Genomic DNA, 20,334 nt, shown 5'->3' with positions numbered 1-20,334 from the left:
GTGTATGCTGAGCCAGCAGTTCCATGTACTAACCAGAAGAGCCTCGTTACTGATGGATCTTAAGTGTAAGTACTGCTTTGCAGCATAAGTCAATAGTGGGTTTCCAGAAACTAGCTCTGAATTTCTTAGTCTTGGCTATTCTCATATTTGCTCCTGAGAGGAAAATAAATTTGCCCTGTACCGCCTCAAAAGCAAAAACATCTGCTGGTATTATGAGCAGTCCTATTGTCCAAATTCAGCAGCACGGAGGTCTGCACTTGTTCAGTTCTGTTTTCCTGCTAAGCATCGAGAAAGCCTGTGGGAATCATTATCAAGGCTCCTGAGGGCAGCTGGGGAATGAATTCACCTTTTGGGGCAGCCGAATGTCCTGGCTAGTAGCAACTTTTGCTATGTACCATGCAGGAGACCCACGTTTGGGAAAAAGTGTAGAAAACTTGTTTCAAAGCCAGAGATGGACAGCAGCTGTGGGCTAAGGGAAGGACACGGCTCTGGGAAGGTTTGCTGTGGTAGCTGGCAGCTGGAGGACGTGGAAAGCTAAGACTCAGTGGGTGGTGGGGATAAAAAAATAATGGTGCAGCCAGCACCCTTGGTTAGAAGAGATCCCAGCTCACTTGGCCTGATTCATTAACCTCAAGGAAGAGAGCTCACTTGGCCTGATTCATCTGACTGAAGGAAGAGAGCATTTCCCGCTTCTTGCCACTCACTCCAGTCACTTCATCAGTGACCTGGGGCCTCACATTGTTATTTTTGTTATCCTTGCCCATAAACAGGTACCTTTACTTTGTAATTAGGAGCAAAATTGAGAAAAGGAATATATTTCAGTTTGTTTTTTTTTAACTTGCATTTCTGTTATTTAGTTCAGAGCTTATGAGTAAGAAATACATTTCATATTTGGGACCAGATGTACACACACCCAGAAGCTGAAGTTTATCTCAAGATTTTTAATTATCAGATGTTATTCACATTTGGACTTAATATTAACAAAATCTGTGACCAGATGTCAGCTATCTAAGAAGAAACAAAGTCCAAGTAGCACTGACTAGGAAAGCAAACAAACCTCTTCCTGTAAGCACACAACCTCCAGGTTTCCATCCAAGTTGATGTTTCTGCCAGCATTGACGAGGAATCTATTCAGTCCTCAAGTTTCTTGGTGGTCTTTAATTTTTGCTTTTTAGGCTCATGAGTGAAAAATAGCATCAGCTGTGTTTTCTCAATCCCATTCACCTTGTACTTTGGTTTTACCAAGCACTGAAAGCTTTCCAAACCTGCCTGGCAAGTCCGTAAGAGAAGACCTTCCAAACTTAAGCCTTTCCATTCAGAACCAAGCCTCAATACCCAAACCTACTCTAATGGCAATTTTCAGCCTCTGTCTGAAAATATTTTCACAACTGTAATTATTTTCTTGATATACTCAGCTGTATGGTGATTTTTTTCCAACATGGTATTGTTGTAAAGATGTTCATATGGGACAGTTTAATTGTTGATGTGGCAGATGTCCTGTCAAAGGGAGGACAAGTAATGGCTGAGTTCGTTGTCAGGGTGTGTTCTTCTGTCCAGAGAAAGTTGTGTAACTCCTTGCAGCTGCAGCCACAAAGCAACCAAAAATGTAGGATTAGCCAAGGTAACTCTGGTGATTCCCCAAGGAACTGCTGGCAGATAGGGTCACTGATGTCCAGCTAGACATATACACAACCCGCGGTGATAAGGGACCGTGACAAAAATAGACCTGTCAGGGACCCTGAGGCAGGATAAAGCATTCCCATTTCATTCCAGACAGAGGTTTTGCTTACCTGACTTAAAAGAACTCCATGAAGAGACTGCACAGTTGCCTTAGGCAGTCTTTCCCTGCACTTGCTTAGGCAGTCTTTCCCTGCACTTGTGTACCCTCAGTGAACATGCTGTCCCCAAAACCATTACTCTAATCTTTCTTCCCACAGTATTTGATGCTCCTACTCGAACACATCATTTTTTCCCCTATCTCCCTTGCATGTGGGAATTAGCTTGTTCCCTTCCTCTTTGCAACAGCCTTTCATATCCTTGCATACTGTTTATCAGAGCTCCACTCAGTCTTCCTTGCCTGTGCTAACAGACGGAGGAAATCTCCAGTTAACAGGAAGATGGTGTAGCTGCCTTCCTATCAGCCCACCCTCGACTTCAGTGAGATAAGTAGGATTTGGAGCTCTGGTGAATTTTGACGAGCACAACAGCCCCTTGAGGGGCTTTCTGAGATAAAGTAGCGGTGAAGTTGTTCTAATTTATCTTGAGGGTATAACTGGATAGCGCTCATAATCAGAGTGGGGGGCATATAAAGATAGCTGGGCTGTTCCTCCTATGCCTCTGATTTGTGCTGCATGCAGCTCAGGAAATCCAGAATATTTACTAACAGTAAGGTGGTGATTTGACAAGTTCTGCCCAAAGAATTGTTCACAATATCCAAAGACTTAGGCTGTGGAAAACCAGCCAGGCCGATATCTTTCACGTTCTTCTCACAAGTTATTTAGCTATTCATTAAATTTTCCGTAAGATAATCCATATATTTTTAAAATAAGAAAGTACCACTACAGAAATAACCTTTCATATACCACCAAAATCAAATAGTGTTTAAAGACTTCTAACTTGACAGACTTTAAATTCAGTACTAACAAATTTATGTATTATGAAAAATTGATAGTCAAGTTAGCAAAGCTGCATATTTATGAGAGTGTATTGGTATCAGTTTTCAAGCGCTGTTCTGAAATTTTACTTAAATACTTTGGGTTCAGCTCACTAATATAATTTGGCTCCTTTGTGGAGCTCTAGTGATGCAAACTAATTTAAATCGTTGGTTAACCTCAGTTTATGACATCTTTGTGCTTCAGCAGTGGTGGAAAACAGCCAGGCTGTATCTGGTTCTCCGTCTTTTGCTAATCAAAGCTATCCAATTGCCTCCCACTAAGGCATTTTGTGTGCTCTATAATACACTTTAATCATAATCTTTTTTACCTATATTCTGGTATCTAATAGTTTTAATTTACAGTAAGCTTCTGCCTTTAAAATTCTACAATGTAATGGAGACTATCAGTTTATATTATATTTATATACCAGTGGGTGTACTTTCAGACTTGAAAAGAGCAAACAATGTGTGTCTGAGGAAGCCTTTTAGATATCACTATTCATTGAAATAGCACATTTAAGTAGAAAACCACACACTAAGCACTTGGTGTTCATGTGTATATGAAGGCATAACTGTAATACTCTTCAAAATGAAAAAAAAAAAAATTCAGATAACATCTTCATTAGTGCATAAGCTTCCCATCAGCTATAAAAAATGAAAGGGACAGATGCACCAGATGTGAGCATGGATCCATGTTAGTGGTAGCCATAACAGAGAAATGCATTCATGTGAAATACACCATTGTGTGCATTCTGAAGCCTAGAGAATTGTTGAAGTCTGTGCTTTCTTCCTACGCACAGCTGCAAAGATAACACTGTCTACTGTTCAAGAGCTCCATGGGGAATTCCTCGTAACAATTCTGTTCTTTCAATTCTTATTAGGGCTTACATCCCCATTTCAGCTGATGATCAACTCACTATCTGGGTCAACTGCTGGCATAAATCCCATCAGCAATTAAAATTTTAACTTGACAGTATCATTCCTATAGTGAGAGAGCAAGCTGAAGATTTACAGTGAGTCTGGCTGGATCATTTCTCTTTTTCCTGCCCCTGTACTGCATGAAAGGGTTTCTCCATGCTTACCTTTAGCTGCTAGAATTTCTTGGATGGGGATATACTTTTATGGTGTACTAAAATAATAAGGACAATGACACATGATACCCTTGAACTCAAAATGCTTTGAGGAAGAAATATAGATATATAGGTCCTTATCCAAAGCTTACTGAAATCACTGGGAGGCTTTTCCATAAATTTTAACAGACTTTGGATCTGATCTTAAGTTATTTATTAATGACAAAAACAGGTGATGCACTTTCTCCAGTTTAGACAAACCTCCTGAATTTGCCAATTAGAAATTTAACAGGAGTAGTACCTTCTGGTTTCTTTCAGGAACAACTGCTCTTACCAATAAATGCTTGCACTTCCAGTCTGTAACATTTACGCAGTTACCACGCATTAAATTGAGTGTCACATTAAAAACAGTTTTTAGGTCACCTGAGCTGCTGTGATAGATGTCTTTGGAGATCAATTCTGTCAAACTGTGCTTCTCTAGATTCCACTTCAATGCCTGAAGACTTGCAGCAAGTGCTTGGAAAACTCGTAGTAGACCAGCTACAAAGGGGTTTCTAAAGATTTCTTGGTAGGGACCATACTTTGTACTATGCAGCCCAAGAGGATGATCAAAGTTTGGCAGGGAAGATCTCTCAGGTTTTAATGGAGCCTCCCAGTGAGGGGGGGAGGGGTGGGTGGGCATTGAGATAAAAGTATAAAGCTTGTTTGAGAGTGTTAGTGGCCACGACATCATTTCTGTAAAAAGGAGATTTTAAGAGCTTTAAACTTTGCAATCTATGTCTGAGTTTAAAAAAAAAAAAAAAAAAAAAGTCTGTCTTCTGAAGCTTCTGATGAGGGCATCTGCATTTTTTTTAATCTGAGCAGTTGAAGATGGCAGCCTTGCATTGGCCTACCTTTATGTAAGAAACAGAAGTAAGAAGTCCACATAGAGACTGTGGATTAAATTTTTCTGTCTGTAACACTTATTTAAATTGAGACAATACTTCAAAAGAAGTATGTTCACCTTGGAAAGAGATGGTGGAAGTGAGAAGCGATTTAAGTTTTTTTTTCCTTTTTAAGGAGCATGTGCAGAATGTTTGGGATGTGGAAGTGTGCTACAGAAGTGTTTGCTGTTGGGTACAGTGGTTGCTATAAATCTTTACTCTTTGAAACATTAGAGTCTATTAAAAGTTAGCTTTGAAAACTCTTTTGATTTTCTTAGTGCATTCACTAGTTTTATTCACTAGTTTTTTGTTACTCCAACAAAAATTAAGCAGCCCATTATTATGCATATGAAGTGCTATGAAGAGTTTTGGACTGTAGTCTCCATGTAATTATTAGTGCTTGCCCTGAAAGGTCGTGGAGGAAGAAATCTGCCAGCCTATGGAAGCTATGTATGCTTCAGGAATAAAATTGTCAGCAGGAGTAAAATAAGGATTTAAATGAAGAAAAGGAGAAGGCAAAGAGATTTCATTTTCATTCACTAGCTATTCAAAGATGATTGGATTAAAATAACTACTAATTTTTTCCAAATAAATAATCTCTGCATGGCTTGAAATACTTCATTTGAGCTATTCATGCATTTGCTATTGAAGCATTTAGCAAAACCATCCAGTTAATCCAGAAATAATCTCCAGTGGCCTCACTCTGGATTTGTACCCTTGTTCCCCACCAGCACAGCTGCTCAGATAAGAATGGGAGCTCCCTTTTTTCATGAGTCCCCAGAGAATTTTTGAATGATGCTTCATCTGTATGAAAAGGAAAACAGACCAGGAAGGTCAGAGAGTCATTACAGGAGGATATGCTGCATTCATTCTTGACCACACTCTCTTCAGAGTGCTTCAGAATTTTTGTCCCCTTGGTTGACAAAATTTAGGAAACTAAGATGCAATGCCCAAAGACACCGTATCTCATAAAAATCACACAGCTGTAGGATGTCCTCTATGCTTCAAGAACTGGGAAGAACATAGAAAGGAATTATTTGAGATGTGCTATGTCTGCTGTTTTTTTAAATTGATATCCAAATCTGGGATTTTTCTGGACAAGGGCTGAAATCTCTTCCGATATCCTTGAGTTTGGGGGCAATTCTGAATTCAAATCCAAATGCAGATAGGAGAGTTAATCTCACTTCTTGATGTGAATCACTCACTGAAAAAATAAAATTCAGTGATCTAAATGTGCAGCAGTTTTTACAGTCAGTCTGATTTAGATTCCTTAATTAGCTCTTTCATTTGGAAAACCTTTCAGATACTGAATGGGGCTGTTTTTCAAATCTGCAACTCTGTATTTCAGAATATTCTTCCCTGGTCAAATGCTTTTGACAAGATTTCTGGCTAGTATTCCTTGTTCTCAGGTAACATCAGCCTTCTTCTGAAATTTGTGTTACTTTCTTTGTTGGGTCATGGTAGGTCAAGAAAAAACACAAACAAAATGCGCCTTGCCTTGATCCATAATCATCATTTTCTAAAGGGAGGTAACGAGGTTATTCTGGGGACTATCCATCATTCCTCTGGTGGTCCAACCACTTCACTTAGTTTATGATTTGCTGCCAGTGAAGCTGTATCAGCACAACCTGAGGCATTGCTTTCAGGTTGACAGTGACAGACTGTTCCCTGTGGGAACAGCAATATGCAATGCAAGGCATATACTGACTTAAAAGCCTGGTAAGAATTTAAATTAAATGGCAGTAAATGGAAATAAAACTTCCATTCAAGGTCTGAGTAGGAATTCATGGGGCATTAATAATTTTGTTGGCAGATCAGCAAAGGTTTTCTTAATATTGTGACATCATTTTGTTGATTTGAGAGGAAACGTCTTGTAAATCAGATAAGAACTTTTCTCATCACTGTCCAAATGCATTTGAGGGAAGTGACAATAGAACTGGAATCAGTTTTTCTTGTTTGTGTTCTGGCCATGCACCCAGTATCTCTTCCGTTGCAGATGTCTGTCAACAGAACTGAACAGAAGTCCTCACCCATGAAGCATTACAGGAGGTAGACTACAGAAAATGGCTCACACAGCTGCTCACTCATGGCTCTCAGAGTCTCTCTTTTCCTGCTCTATAGTATTCTAAAACTATGGATTTTACTGAAGATTTTTTAAAAAACAAACTCTGTATCTTGAGTTCCAATGTTCTTCATAACTTTTATGCTCCCTTGATAATGAGTACATAAGTGCAAACCACACAAATTCCTACTCCTGATGGTTTTGGAGCCCTACCTCTGTGCAAAATACAGCTGAGAAAACAGTTTGAGAAAATCTGGCACTCAACCGACCATAACAATTTCAAGTGTCTTTAAACAAGCCTTAATTGTTGGGCTAGGATGGGTCTTTGGGCCTAAATCTACAATCCTACTAGCCAGCTCATGGATCCAGACTTCCTTCAGTAGAGCTTAGCCAGTTTAATCACTCTGTAACTGAAACATAGTGCACACAGGCTCCAGATGCAGTTTTGGTCAAACTTTGGGAAGTTCATAGTAATACCTGAGCTGTAAGTGCAATTTTTTCATTATGCATTGAAATGCTGGACAATGCATGGTCCACATCAAGAAGTTTTCTTCTGTACTCAGGAATAGCCTCCCTATGAAGTGGGGAGAGAGGGAAGAAGGGATTTTATGATCCACAGTACTATTGTGTGGCGTGGGAATAGAAACAAGAGTTACTGCACAGAGTATGAAACTCTGCAGTGTTTCTTCCCCCATAAGCTTGCACGTCCTGTGAGCACACACAGGCATGTGCATGTGCTGACAAGCACAACTTGGGAGTGTTTGAAAAAAGTTTGTGGACAGAGGGAATACTTTACCTCCACTGTAATTTACATTTTTATGGGAAGAATGCCGTTTTATATGCTCTGTATAGCTGAAAGACTTGATGATGGACTCATCAGTGGGTGCTCTCCCACATTCATGGCTCCTAACTGTACCTAGCATGCACTGAGGAACACATGATACACTTAATAAAAGAAGCAGAGAGCTTTCATTTCCACAGAGGACTCCTGGCTTTACTGGTCAAAGTGCTTCCAGAGATGTCAGCAGTTGCAGAGCCCTTTCATATGCTGAAAATATGAACCCACACCATTCCAGGCAGCATTTGTGTTAGCAATGGAATTTTTAAATAGAAATAATTAGTTTTGCTGGCCACAGTTGTTACATCTGGCATACATTTGCCCCAGTGAACCCTATTTTTAAAAAACAAAGCATCTGAATTGAGGTTCCAGATTATACTAGTTACTGATCTTTGCAGGCCTAATTCATTCTTATGAACAACGCCTCTGTGGTGTTTTCTTCCCCAAAGGATATAGTACGGGTGCAACCCAAGCTTTATTGTGCTTAATCTGAACCAGAAGTTTGAGCTGATTATTTTAAAAGGCATGCTGTTTCTTAAAAGTGATTTTCTTCCTGTCTTCATGCTGTGCTGATAAGAAGTTTTAAGTGGATCTCTTTAATGCTTCAGGCTGGAGTGATACAGAAGAAGGCAGTCATGCATCTGGGGGCTACACAGCCCAAGGCTAAGCCAGTTGATGTAGCAGCAGTAAAGGCTGCAAAAAAATACACTTTTACTTTGAAGAATATATACCACAGCTTTTAATTTCTGGAATCAGCACATGTGGGGTGGAATTATGCCTGGTACATAAAGGTGCTAAACAAGGACAGAGGGAAAGACCTTCCCCTTTCAGCACAACGACCTGGGATCTGTGGTGCTGTTGACAATGACAGCAAGCCCAAAGCACAGGGAGGGCAGGGGTCAAGAGATGTCCCCTGCAGCATTTCAAGGACCTTGCTGCCCAGAAGGCCAGTGTAGCCTCTATCAAATTGTCCTTCCCACCTCTGTCTTCTGACTGGTGTCCCAGTGAGGCTGTGGAGCACCTGGGTCCAAGCTCTCAGGGACCACGACCTCCTTTATCATACGCCTCCTCTCTAGCATCCTCACTTCAGCTGCTGTGCCCTGCACACTGATCATTGCAAACACTGGGTTCACCTCTGAGCTGATGTCTGTAAGAAATAATGGCATAGTTAATACCTAGATAGCATGCATTCATACTTCAGTTAGTGCTGGATGTGGGACAGCAATCTCCAGCACTGAGAGAGTTGGATTCAAGGTTTCAAGGTACATTCCTGGCTCATTCCAAACTCCCATTGGCCCAAATGCATTTAGGTTGCTGCAATGAATGGTCCTGTCTATTGATCTTCCTGTAATCAGTTCTCTCTGCTAGACAAATACAGGTACTATAAAACCTAATTAGGTGTTTTTACTGTTTAAATACATTTGTCAGTAGAGATGTGCCCTCTGTTCAACATACAATATTTACAAGTCATAAAAATCTCCTTTTGGTGATAAAAATGTCATTTTGTATAATACTCTTATTTTTTAACTAGTAAAAGCAGACAGAGCAGTCTTCACAAAACCTGGCTTGTCAGACTCCCTCTTCTATCAGCAGGTACTGGAGCAATTTCATCAGCTGCCTTAGAAACCATTATTGATTCTCAAATCAGTAGTCAGGTCTGTTTCTATTTGTAATCCAATAACACGCACAAGTGATAAATTAGTAGATATCAGGTAATTTTTTAAACTCTTGGCATCCCACAGCTTCATGTTCAGACATCCAAAGTGACTTAATGTATCTTGATTATGCCTGCATTATATCATGATGTCAGAATCTTAGTAATTAAAGAGCTGGACTGAAATCCAGACTGAATATTGAGATCACATATGCACTGCATGTGCATATCTCTCCCTGCAGACCTGCAATCTCTATTATATCTTCACAAATGTTAAATGCACATTTATATATTCATGGGAATTAAACATGAGAATGTGAAATATCAAACTGCAGTCTCAATGTCATAATTAAGTTATTTTGTTAATTATTTTTCATGCTAAATCACCTCCTTGAGAAATTTCTTTCATCATTCATTAGCCCTATATTTTATTCTAGTAGCTCCAAATTGCAAGGAAACTGGTAACAGATTTTCTTGTGTCCAACTAGTTGAGGACAGGAATTAAGATAACTAAACTTAATCAAGTCTGATTTATCTGCAGTTATGTAGTTTCTGTTATTTCTCCTGTTTTTTTTTTTTTTAGCCCCCGGGATATATAAAATCCAATCTTATAAGAACAGAAAGCTAGTGCTGTCCTTTTCAACCTCAGACCAAATTTTCAATGATTAGCTAGTTTTAAGCAGAGCCAGACGAGACCTCCCAGTTTCCTGTTGGCCATGTCCTTGGTATCTTAGGAAAATACTGTCCTGTTACTTTAGAAACAGAAGCCAACAACAAACACTGAATAGAGGTGGCCAAGAAAAGTGACAGAGTTAAATGGCTGTGTCATAACTGGCAGAGAACCAGATGAAATTATCCAGGCCTTAGATAGTTGAGATCGAATATGTTCTCAGGCGAGTTGCAAAGCAAGAGGAAATTCCAGTAAATCATTTACTTAATGAGATCAATGTGCAACAGATCTTTTTTCTCTCCTACAAAGCTAATATTAGTATTCTGTTACCATCCTTTTTTTCCTGTTTGCTAAGTTATCATGTAAGATGCCAACAGGGTCTGGCACTGATTGGGGTCTGACATTACTCAAAAATATACTGTGTGAATTAGGAGCAACTGCTGCACCTGGCTGAAAAATGCAAGCTCTTCAGAGTTGTGACCAACCTGTATAAGGTACCTTACCCCTGTCAGGGTTCCCTGCTCAGAAGAGTAGGAGTCAGGATTATCAGATTCCCAATTTGATCACATTCCTACCACTAAGAGCTTCAGAGACACCTTTTATTTATTCTTTAAAATATCTGTGTTTTGTGAAAAAAACATAGAATTTCACTTCCATGAAACTGGTTTAGTGTTTTTTTGCTTATTACTGCAATTTGAAAGGAACATCTCCTAAAATCCTGGGATTTTTCACATATGTACAATTTTGCCTCCTGGCCCTTTCAACAACCACATTGGAGTCAGTGGAATTATAGCTCCCTTGCCCAGTTGAAATGGCTCTACGTTTGTGGACAAATTCAAACCTTGTGTTAGGAAGCACAGTTCCAACCACACTTGTGGAGGTTTCAGAGTCTCAGATTCCACCCACTTTTTTGAAAGCATGTGGCAGGCAGAGGAGAGAAACCCTATTAATGCCACCAGTGAGAGATGGAGAGTAATGTGAGCTCAAATGTTGTTAGACACCAGAGAATCCACATGGAAGAGAGCCCAAATACATGCTCCAACCACCTGAAAAACTAAGGGACAAAGATCTATAAAACCTAACATGAGAATTTACAGGAAATCAGGCCTCTTTGGTCCCAGTGTTCTCTGAATTACTCATTTATAGGCTCAGTTTTCTACATACACCCTCAACAGCAGTAACCAAGACAGTATCATTCTGTAGTCAAGGATATAGGAAGACCACAAGCACTTTGTACAGCATCTCTCAACAGCACCGTCCTTTGCCCCCGTGTTCCACTGCACGTGGTACTGCTTTGGAATTCAACTACCAAGGATGAAAAGCTATGCAACAGGAATGAAACTTCTGCCATCAACAATGGCATCCCACACAAGTTCTTGTTACCCCTTTGGAAGCATTTGTATTTGATTAGTCTGGTCAGCCATCTAACATTATCCATCAGGCAGTGGGAAGGGAATAAGCTGGCGGTGGCGAACGCTTGACACTTGCCAACTTTGAGCAAAGCTTCTTGTGCAATTTGGACCAACTGCTTCTGAGATCTGATTACTGCTATCCTTCCCCCACCTTCAGGCTTTTGCACTGTGAGTAAAACTGGATGGTGGGAGGCTTGTGTCCATGCATGTTTTTGCTTAGCACCAAGGACAAAGAAGCAGTAATATGGGTGAGAGACTCACACTGTTCTCGCTCAAAGCCCTGGAGCTACCAAGCGCTGATCCTGCCTGGAAAAGAAACCTTGCAGAAAACAGTGCCAGCCTCTGGCAAGGGACAGGAGGAAGGGTAGGGGAAGGGTGTCATTCCACTTTATTCTGGCTTCAGAATCTCATGGACCTGAAAGCTAGTGATATTTACAGAGTTCCCAATATGTCCAGATAACAGAGGAAGCAAGTGATTTGAAGCTGCCTGGCTATATGCACAAAATCTACAGGAGTAAGTCAGTAAATGAGCAAAATATACTGAATATAAAGGATCATCAGGTCTTTATTTTCATTTTCCTACCCTTAAAATGCTTCTGTGGTTATTTTTATCCACTCAGTAAAATCTCTCAAAAATGTAATGATGTGCAAGCATTTGGAAGCTTTTTTTCTGGTTGTTTATTCACTATTTAGCGTAATCCCAGGCTGACTTTAAAGATCCCTCTTTTTAGAAAATATTCAATTACCTAATATATTTCCTTTAAAATGACTGGATATAAACACATCTGCTTTGTAAAAAACTAAAAAAATAAAGGACAGCTTTCTTTTGGAAATACACTTTGTACATGAAAATAAAAAAAAAAAAACCTTATGAAATCAGTTCTTCAGATGAAATTATTGTACTGTAGGTACGTCAAAGACAGTGGGATAACCCATGGGATGGAATTTCAGGGACAGCTAATTATTTGCTCTTTAAAAAAATACCATTTCCTTTCCTTAATGAGCCAACTTTCAGGAAATGAGTACGGAGAAGGGAGAAGAGAGGAAGAAATACAGTATTCTGGAAACTAAAAATCTCGTTGGTGTTCCTTCTGCAATTTTTGTGGCTAAGACACTGAATGGATTCCATAAGTGGGATTTTGTCAGTATGCCAAATCTGCATGGTCTTCTATCTTTTAAAAAATGCCTTTGATTTTCACAGACTCCAGCTCAGCTTGGGACTTGCAGGTTTTTTTTTTTAAAAGCATATCCTGCTGCTACAGGAAATATTTTTCTCAACACCACTGTATTTTTTTAAAAATCATATTTAGAATGAATCTTACAGAAATCCCAACAGTACTCTTACGCACAACACAAAGGAGTTCATTTAACCTATTTACAGGAGAAAAACTCATGGAGTTAACACATTTGGAAATGATGTGAAAATGCAAAATGGATTTAATTTTGTTAAAGGTGGTCAAGTACTAAATGTGGTGGCATATGAAACTATGACTTTCCCTCACTTTTGGAGAAAGACCATACAACACACTGAATATAAGGATTGGTTTATTTTACATGGGATTGCCGAGGGTACTACTTCATTTTTCTAGTAGAGAAACTTATTGACACTGGATAAGGCAATTCCAGCAAGCTTGAGAATTCAGTATTGGGCCAAAACTAAATCTCCATGTTTGCATATAACCACACACTGACAACATTCAGCTCTGAGCAGTTTAATAATCTTTACTTCTTATAGTGGGCCAAGTTCAGATGCAGAAAAGCCTTTTTGCAGATGCAAACTTGTGAGCAAAGATCTGCAGTGAAAGGTTTTGGTTTCTTTTAATACATCATCCCTATTGGGTTACTTACAAGTCATCTGCAAGAAACCCAAGTTTGCTGTTATTAATAAAGGGGTTTTGAGAAAGTATTACCAGGCAACCATCATTACTGAAGTGTGCTGGACTACTGAAGTATGGGGCTGCAGCAATAGAAGGTTGTTACAGAAAACCACAGTGGTAATCCGCTAGTGCAGTAGTTTGTAGGGAATGGTCTTAAATCAATGATGTAGTTTGATATAAAGTGTGAAGAAAAAAAACTGGGTTATTGGTATTTTTATTGGTGACACGTGACCCGTTTTATGCACGGTATATTTTCATCCAGTAACCCTTTGCTTCGCCAGGACCCAGGTCAGTAAATCGTTCAAAAAAGTCATTGACTGCACTGGCAGAAAGTTACCAGCAAGAATGACCATCATTTAATCCTGGCAGCAAATTAAAACATCTTGCTTCTGATCTAGAGAAAAGTAGCCTCATTACATAAAGCCTACCAGATTACCAACCTAGGCCTCCATAAGTAATTCAAATGGAAAAATGAGAGAAAAGAGATACTAAGCAGCCAGCCCACATTGCTCCTTTGTTTACTGTAAGCTACAGAAACAGAGCTGACTGGATGAACCTTTGGTTTTTGTTATCTATTCTCTAGGAAGTCCTTGTTTTCATGGGTCAAAATCTCTCCTGACAGGGCCCATTCAACTGATAATCATCAGTGTGGGCCTCTGTAAGCTGTGGGGTATCTTAAACCCTAAAGGGATGCTTAGCATATTCTGAAAGACTAAGCCATCATGAAATGTTTTTGGCAAATGTCACTCAGGTTTCTTGAATATACCCAAACTGATCCTGGTTCTGAAAATCAGGTATTTAAGAGATCCAAAGAAATAACGCGTAGCCTTTTCAGAGCCAGGTTAACTTCATAAGGAAGAGATACTGCAGCTGATTGTTGATTTTGACAAAGCTGCTTTGAAATAAAGCAGATTTTTCATCACAAACTCCATCTAATTTGTTCAGTCCTAATCAAACATTAGAGTATAAGAATTTGAGCATGGAGAGATCCAAGACAGACTGTGAGTTTGGAGAAAGATGCTAAGACTGTTACAACTGAGTAAGCTCATGTAAACTTGGTTAGATTTAAAGAATAAATTTTTGTGCCAAGTTTTTCAAATTCCAATAAATTTAACTGTCTTGTTTCAAATTTTTACTCCCCTTGAACAAAATGCCATCTGCTTTTACTATATCAAATGCCACAGTCCATTCTTGGCAAAAATGGAGTCTGTGGCAAAATAACAGAGAAATATATTTTTAAGAATATCTGTTCAGCATATCTGCTTTATTTTCCTTATTACTTTTTTAAGTCATTCTACCCTTAAGTTGATTTTAAGTGAAATCAGAAAACAGATCTGTTTAAATTTAATGAAGTAACCCCTCATGGATGGTGAAATGACTTCCTAAGTACATTTTATGTTCTTTTGGTTCTTGAGTTTTTCATTTTCCACGAATGGAACAGATTTGCATGAGCTCACATGACAGCTCTGGCTTGGCTAGCAGTGACCATGGCTGCCAGAGAGACTACTTAGCCTTTAGGTACCTCGGCAAGGTAGTACTGGATGTTTAATAGAACTAGGTGTAAAGTGATGGTCTTTTTTCACTGTTTATTGCTAAGCCAACCTACTATAAAACATTGATCTTTCAGATACAGGAGACACATGACTCCCATGCCACTAGGTCCAGCAGGCTTAACCTGCTGAACTCAAAGTGCTAAAAGGACTTAAAATGTAATCATTAGTAGATTTTTGCAAGCAGCTGGTAAAACAAGACTTCTAGGCAGTCAGGGTGCTTTAATTTATTTCTTAATCCTGCCAAATCAGCAGAAAAGTATTTTAACTTAGTTCCACTTGGCGGACAAAAGGTAGGATTCCAAGGGGACGGCACAAAAGAAAGCATCCATGCAGGTGGAAAATGACAAACCTCTGTGTAGTGGTGCCTATCAGCTCTGAGGTCCACAATTTTAATGTTTCTCTGGAGGCCAAAAACGGGAAAAAAAAAAAAAAAGTAGAAATACTATGTCTTGTTTTGGCTCAACCGTGCTAGAAATAAACCCTTACTTTTTTCAAAGCACCAGCAGTGTTCTGCTCAGTCTTTCCAGCCTCTGTTAAATCCAGCACATTGTACGGAGACAAAAGAGATCAGGGAACTTCCCCTTCTTTCCTCCCCATCCAACTCAGAGCTCGTTTGTCAGCAAGAGTTATTGCCCTGACAAGCAACTTACAAGTCACCCGTTTGTAGCAGTTCTCTTTTCACACTAAGGGAAGACATGGCAATGGGCAGCCTTTACAACCAGTTTTCCCATTGTTTAAGCTTGACCCTGCCAGTGTTTGCACACAAGATGTCAGGGCACATGATAAGGACTGCACCTTTGAAGGCAAACAAAAACCTTTCATCCATACAAATATTTTTCTTTTCATTGGTCAGTATTTCCTTTACAGTTTTTTGGGATACTGAAATACACAACGAACCTGATTTCTTGTCAGCTCTTCCCTAAATTGATGGGAAAATCTATGGTGCTTGTTAACTAGAGGTATTGACTGCAGTGATTGCTGTACAGCTGCAGTGATTGCTGTACAAATACATGCCACACACTTATTTTCATGATCTCATTTAGATGACCTGTTTAATTGAATGCAAACTACAGACTTGATCTCTTGCCATGTAGAGCACACAGGAAATCCTGGAATAACATCTAAAGACTGCATTGGTCTGAAAGAAAGAATCTTTGATTTAACATGCAGCCCCTGAGATCATAATGTGCAACTCTGGCTGACTGGACTGATCTTACCTGACCTGATATTTGAGTTAATTCTCATTAATTAAATGAGCTATTACTTGATTACTTGGCACATAATATGAACCTAAAAAGCAACATGTAGTTACACTTTAAGAAAACTTCTAAGAAGAGTGAGAGAGAGAGGACATGAGAATGAATATGTTGAAAGTATTCTCTAGGGAGGTTTTGTTATATTCCTTTATTAAAACATTACAAAAGATCTCCAAGCTATTTGCTTTCAACACTAAAAAAGCCCTGACCAAAATGCATGTCATGATTTTAATATCATCTGCAATGAAAGCTAAACTTGGAGTGGGGCTTAGCTGCCAAAATTTCCTGAGTGGCTGCAGAATTCATGGATGCAGGTTCATTAACTCTGTTACACCATACAATTTGCTCAGCTGACAAACAGAGGTTTCTCAGTTTCAAATCCATAAAGATGTGGCAGTCAAGTCAAGCCTTACCATCTCCTGTGCCCAGCAAGCACACTGCAAACCAGTGTGGCTTTTCAGATGTTGCTGAATGCATACTCTAAGCACAGCTGATGTTACAGAGATAGAGGTAGCAGTATGATTTGGCTCATGTTATTTATCTTGTCAGTGATGATGCATGAAATAAAAGCTCTGGAGGGCTTGGGGAGGTTTTAGCTTGGAAAACTGAGTTTTCAGCAGAAAAGTGGGTAAATGCAGTAAGTAGTCAGGGGGAAGCAGTAAATACGGGCTCTGATAAAGTGATTATTGGAGTCACATTTGAAGGACAGAATTGTTCCTCCATGTAGTATCACCTACTCATAGGTCTGCATAAACCCCTTCATTTATGGATTCAAAGCCACAAGCCACGTAGTATTTGAAGAAATGTTTCCATACTTGGAAAATGCACACAATATAACATTACTGTACTGCTTATCAGGATTTTAGACTCTTAGAAAAAAAAAAAAAAGCTGCTATTGCTGGAATATAGTCTCATTATCTATCAGAACAAATACCTATTCAGTAAAAAAGAGCTACAAAAAAACCCAGAGTCTGCAGTGAAAGGGAATACAAAAAGCCATTTTTTCCATTCTCATGTAGAGATTCTGAGTTCTAAACAGAAACATACTTGCTCAAAAAATTACACTTTTTTAGAAGCACATTCTTATAGTTCAGTCTTCTTTTTTAATTTTATAACAAGGAGCTACTCAGAACTGCTATCTTCTGTTTTAGTAAAAGCTATTAATTTTGGAGTGTAGAAGTTGCTCTGGCAAATTTTTGTAATTACAAGAGTAACTGTGAAGAGTGGTGCTTAAATATGCACCTCTTCAGATACATGATTTTGTTTTTTAAACTACATTATCTAAAGACCCAGTCACTTTGCAGCAATGAACATGTTCCTGGACTTTTGCTTCCCAGTCAGAAGGATTGTGATCCCAGGCTCAGAGGTAGATCAGCTCCTTCCTGAATGGCAGCAGAAACCTCCAAGGTCCCCAAGACTGGACTTCAGATGTTTGCCTGCACAGTGCAACTACTGCAGCAGCTAGTCACATCAGCCCTGTTTTCAAATTCTTTAATGTTCTATTTCCACACCTGAAAATGGCTTTTAAATAATCAAGTGCAGTGGGTTTGTTTTTCTCTGAGTAAGAAAGAAGAGAGGAAAAACTGGAACAGGAGCTGCTGAGTGATTTGAAGGAAACCTGAGCTGAAGGACATGAGAAATACAGCAGAGATGACAATGGACTAGTCCTAGTTTTGTCACCCAAAAAAGCTGTAAGCAATTAAATTTTATAATACAGAGTGTACTAGATCTGATACCTTAGCAACTGAAAATAATGTCAAAACTGGAATTTGTTAGGAAGCATAAAATTGCATTTAAAACAAACGTCTGTGGGCACATATGTGCAATGTATATACCCTAATGCACATTTAATACAGAGCCTGCTTTTTGCAGTTAGGATTATAAACAGTTCACTTAGAAGTGCCAGGAGTTAGCAGCAGAGAGAAAGCAGGAACAAAGTTCTGAACATGTAGGACTTCAGGATTAATACCTTCTAAATCAGACCTGATTGATGCTCTCAGGTCAGTATACATAATTCCCATGCAGCACTTTTTAATGGGATGGGACATTCCTCAAGAATGTGAGAAAAATGAGGTAGTCATCAGGCTGGGCCAGACCAGTATTCTTCCATACAGAAATTAAACAAAACTCAGCACAACTCTGACTACCTCCTTTGTAAGTGAGCTACACAGTCATAATGACCGCACAAGAATTTGTAAGGAAGAAAATCAGACTGAAGCTCCACATAATAAAGTGGAGTTCAATGGCACAGGAAGCCTCAGGGAATTAATGTCTTAGAATGAAAATGATCACTTATTAAAATATTGCTAAACTCTTTCTATTAGTGCTATGTATGATTTTCTACTAGTACAGCAGAAATTTTGGCTACAAAACTGAAACGTGAAACTCCTCCTGCTTGCCAGTTTTAATCAAATATAGAGCTCAGCCTGAACCTATGCAAGGCTGAAATGATGCTGATGGAAGTGAAACTGGCTGTCTCCCATTAAAGGCCTGCAAGCCTTTTTTTGTTAAGGTTGTATGAAGGCTTGGAGTCTTATCTGACTCCTTACTGGGTCTGGATGACTGGGCACCTTCCCAAAAATACCTTCTCACATCTTTAGCTTTATGGGGAGTTTCATCCCTTCCTCCTGCTGAGGCCACAATATCCTCTGCATTTGTTACCTGATGGCTGTGTTATTAACAGCCTCCTGCTTCCCAAGCCAAAAGTAAGACAACGCGCCGGCTCCAGATGTGGCAGAAGGAGGCCATCTGCCCTGTGCCTGCCTTAGATCACTGTAATCACTTCAGGCCAGTGCTCAGGTCCTTTTTCAGCTCCAGGTAATTCCTGATGCCAGTTTACAGCCTTTGGAGAATGAAGGCCTGCTGCAGTTGCAAACCACTGAGGCTCACAACAAAGCCTTTGGGATGCAGGTTCAAAAAATTTTTGAAGGCAATCCAACATTGTAAAAACCTCTCTATGAACATCAGCTCAACAGAGACTCTGACCATCTTTAGAAAATAAAGGAAATCTTCCTCCTGGAGAACGTTTAGCATCAGAATCACTGATTGCTTCAAGTTTCAAACTATTCAATTTGCCTTTTCAAAGAGCTGCTCAGACCAAGTTTTGACCCCCCAAAAATTAAGGCAGAAACGCTAGATAGTAAAGAAATTCACCACTTTGTTTGCTAGAACTTCAGACTCACACACAGCATAAAGTGGTGATGGCTAGAACTCACCAGCTTCAGGCCACAGTTCAATGGTACAAGCTCAGTTTTATATTTCTAATGTCTAACACCAAGGAGAGATGACAAAAATCACTGGTCTGGTGTAAACTCACTCGGCCAATGCAACTTCTGATGGATTATCTTTGCTACAACAGGCTTCAAACTTAATCAGGTACCAACTTTCACCACACTGCCAGGCATAAATATATCTGGAAAGCATAGAGCCAGAGTAAACTCTGTATCATGTGCTCTGCCAAATTTCACAGAAAAGTGATCCTATGCCTTGATTTGGGTCCAAATTTCACTGCTAGATAACAGCAGTGTGCATAGTTTCAACAGTTATGCTTCTGGAACTACAACTTATCTTGCAATAATTTATTTTTTCATTATGATTTAACTTCTGCTTAACTCTAATCTTGTTGTTACTGCCCCAGGGTTTTGCCCTTGTTGTTACTGCCCCAGGGTTTTGCCCTGTATACATCAGTCTTCCCCAGCCTTGTGTGGATTTATAGATACAAACATATACATAGGTGCCTGCATATATTGTGCCCAATCAATTAGGGAACAAAGGTCATGCTTGTACTTTTCTCTGTATCTGTTTTAATTTTTTTCTATGGAGTCAAGGATCAAACCAAACACACCATCTCACTGATAAAATGGGTCATCAGATATAATTTGGAGGCTGCTGCCATTTCCCCAAGATCTCTCCTGCCAGCTGCAGAACTTCATGCTTTCAGACTTTTTTTTAAAGTCAACTCCTTCATTTTTACCTAAGTTTTCCTCTAGCTCCCCATGTACTGTTCAATCTGGCTGTTTTTCCCCTGTAACCCCATGGCTTGGGGACAAATGGTGGTTTTCCTCTGTAGCAACAGCAATCTGGGGCAAGGTCCTCCTCCTGAGAGGCACTCCATGTATGGTGGATCCCCATGTGCTGTAGGTGCTCACACCCCCTCAGGGTGTGGGGTAACCCCAGGGCAGGCTGTGACTGCCTTATGTCCCCCTCCCTGATAACCCTCCTGAGGCACTGAGGCTCAAGGTCCTGTGTTAGCTGAGCATTTGAGATCTTTAGATGAATGGAATTTCAGGATGATGGTTATTTTTAGCATTTTTAAAATACTTATGGTACCAGTTCTGTGTAGCTGACTAATGTGAGCTTTGCAGTA

The sequence above is a fragment of the Fringilla coelebs genome, assembly GCF_963513975.1.
Source record: "Fringilla coelebs genome assembly, chromosome: 3".
NCBI lineage: Eukaryota > Metazoa > Chordata > Aves > Passeriformes > Fringillidae > Fringilla > Fringilla coelebs.
Note: the sequence above shows the minus strand (reverse complement) of the source record.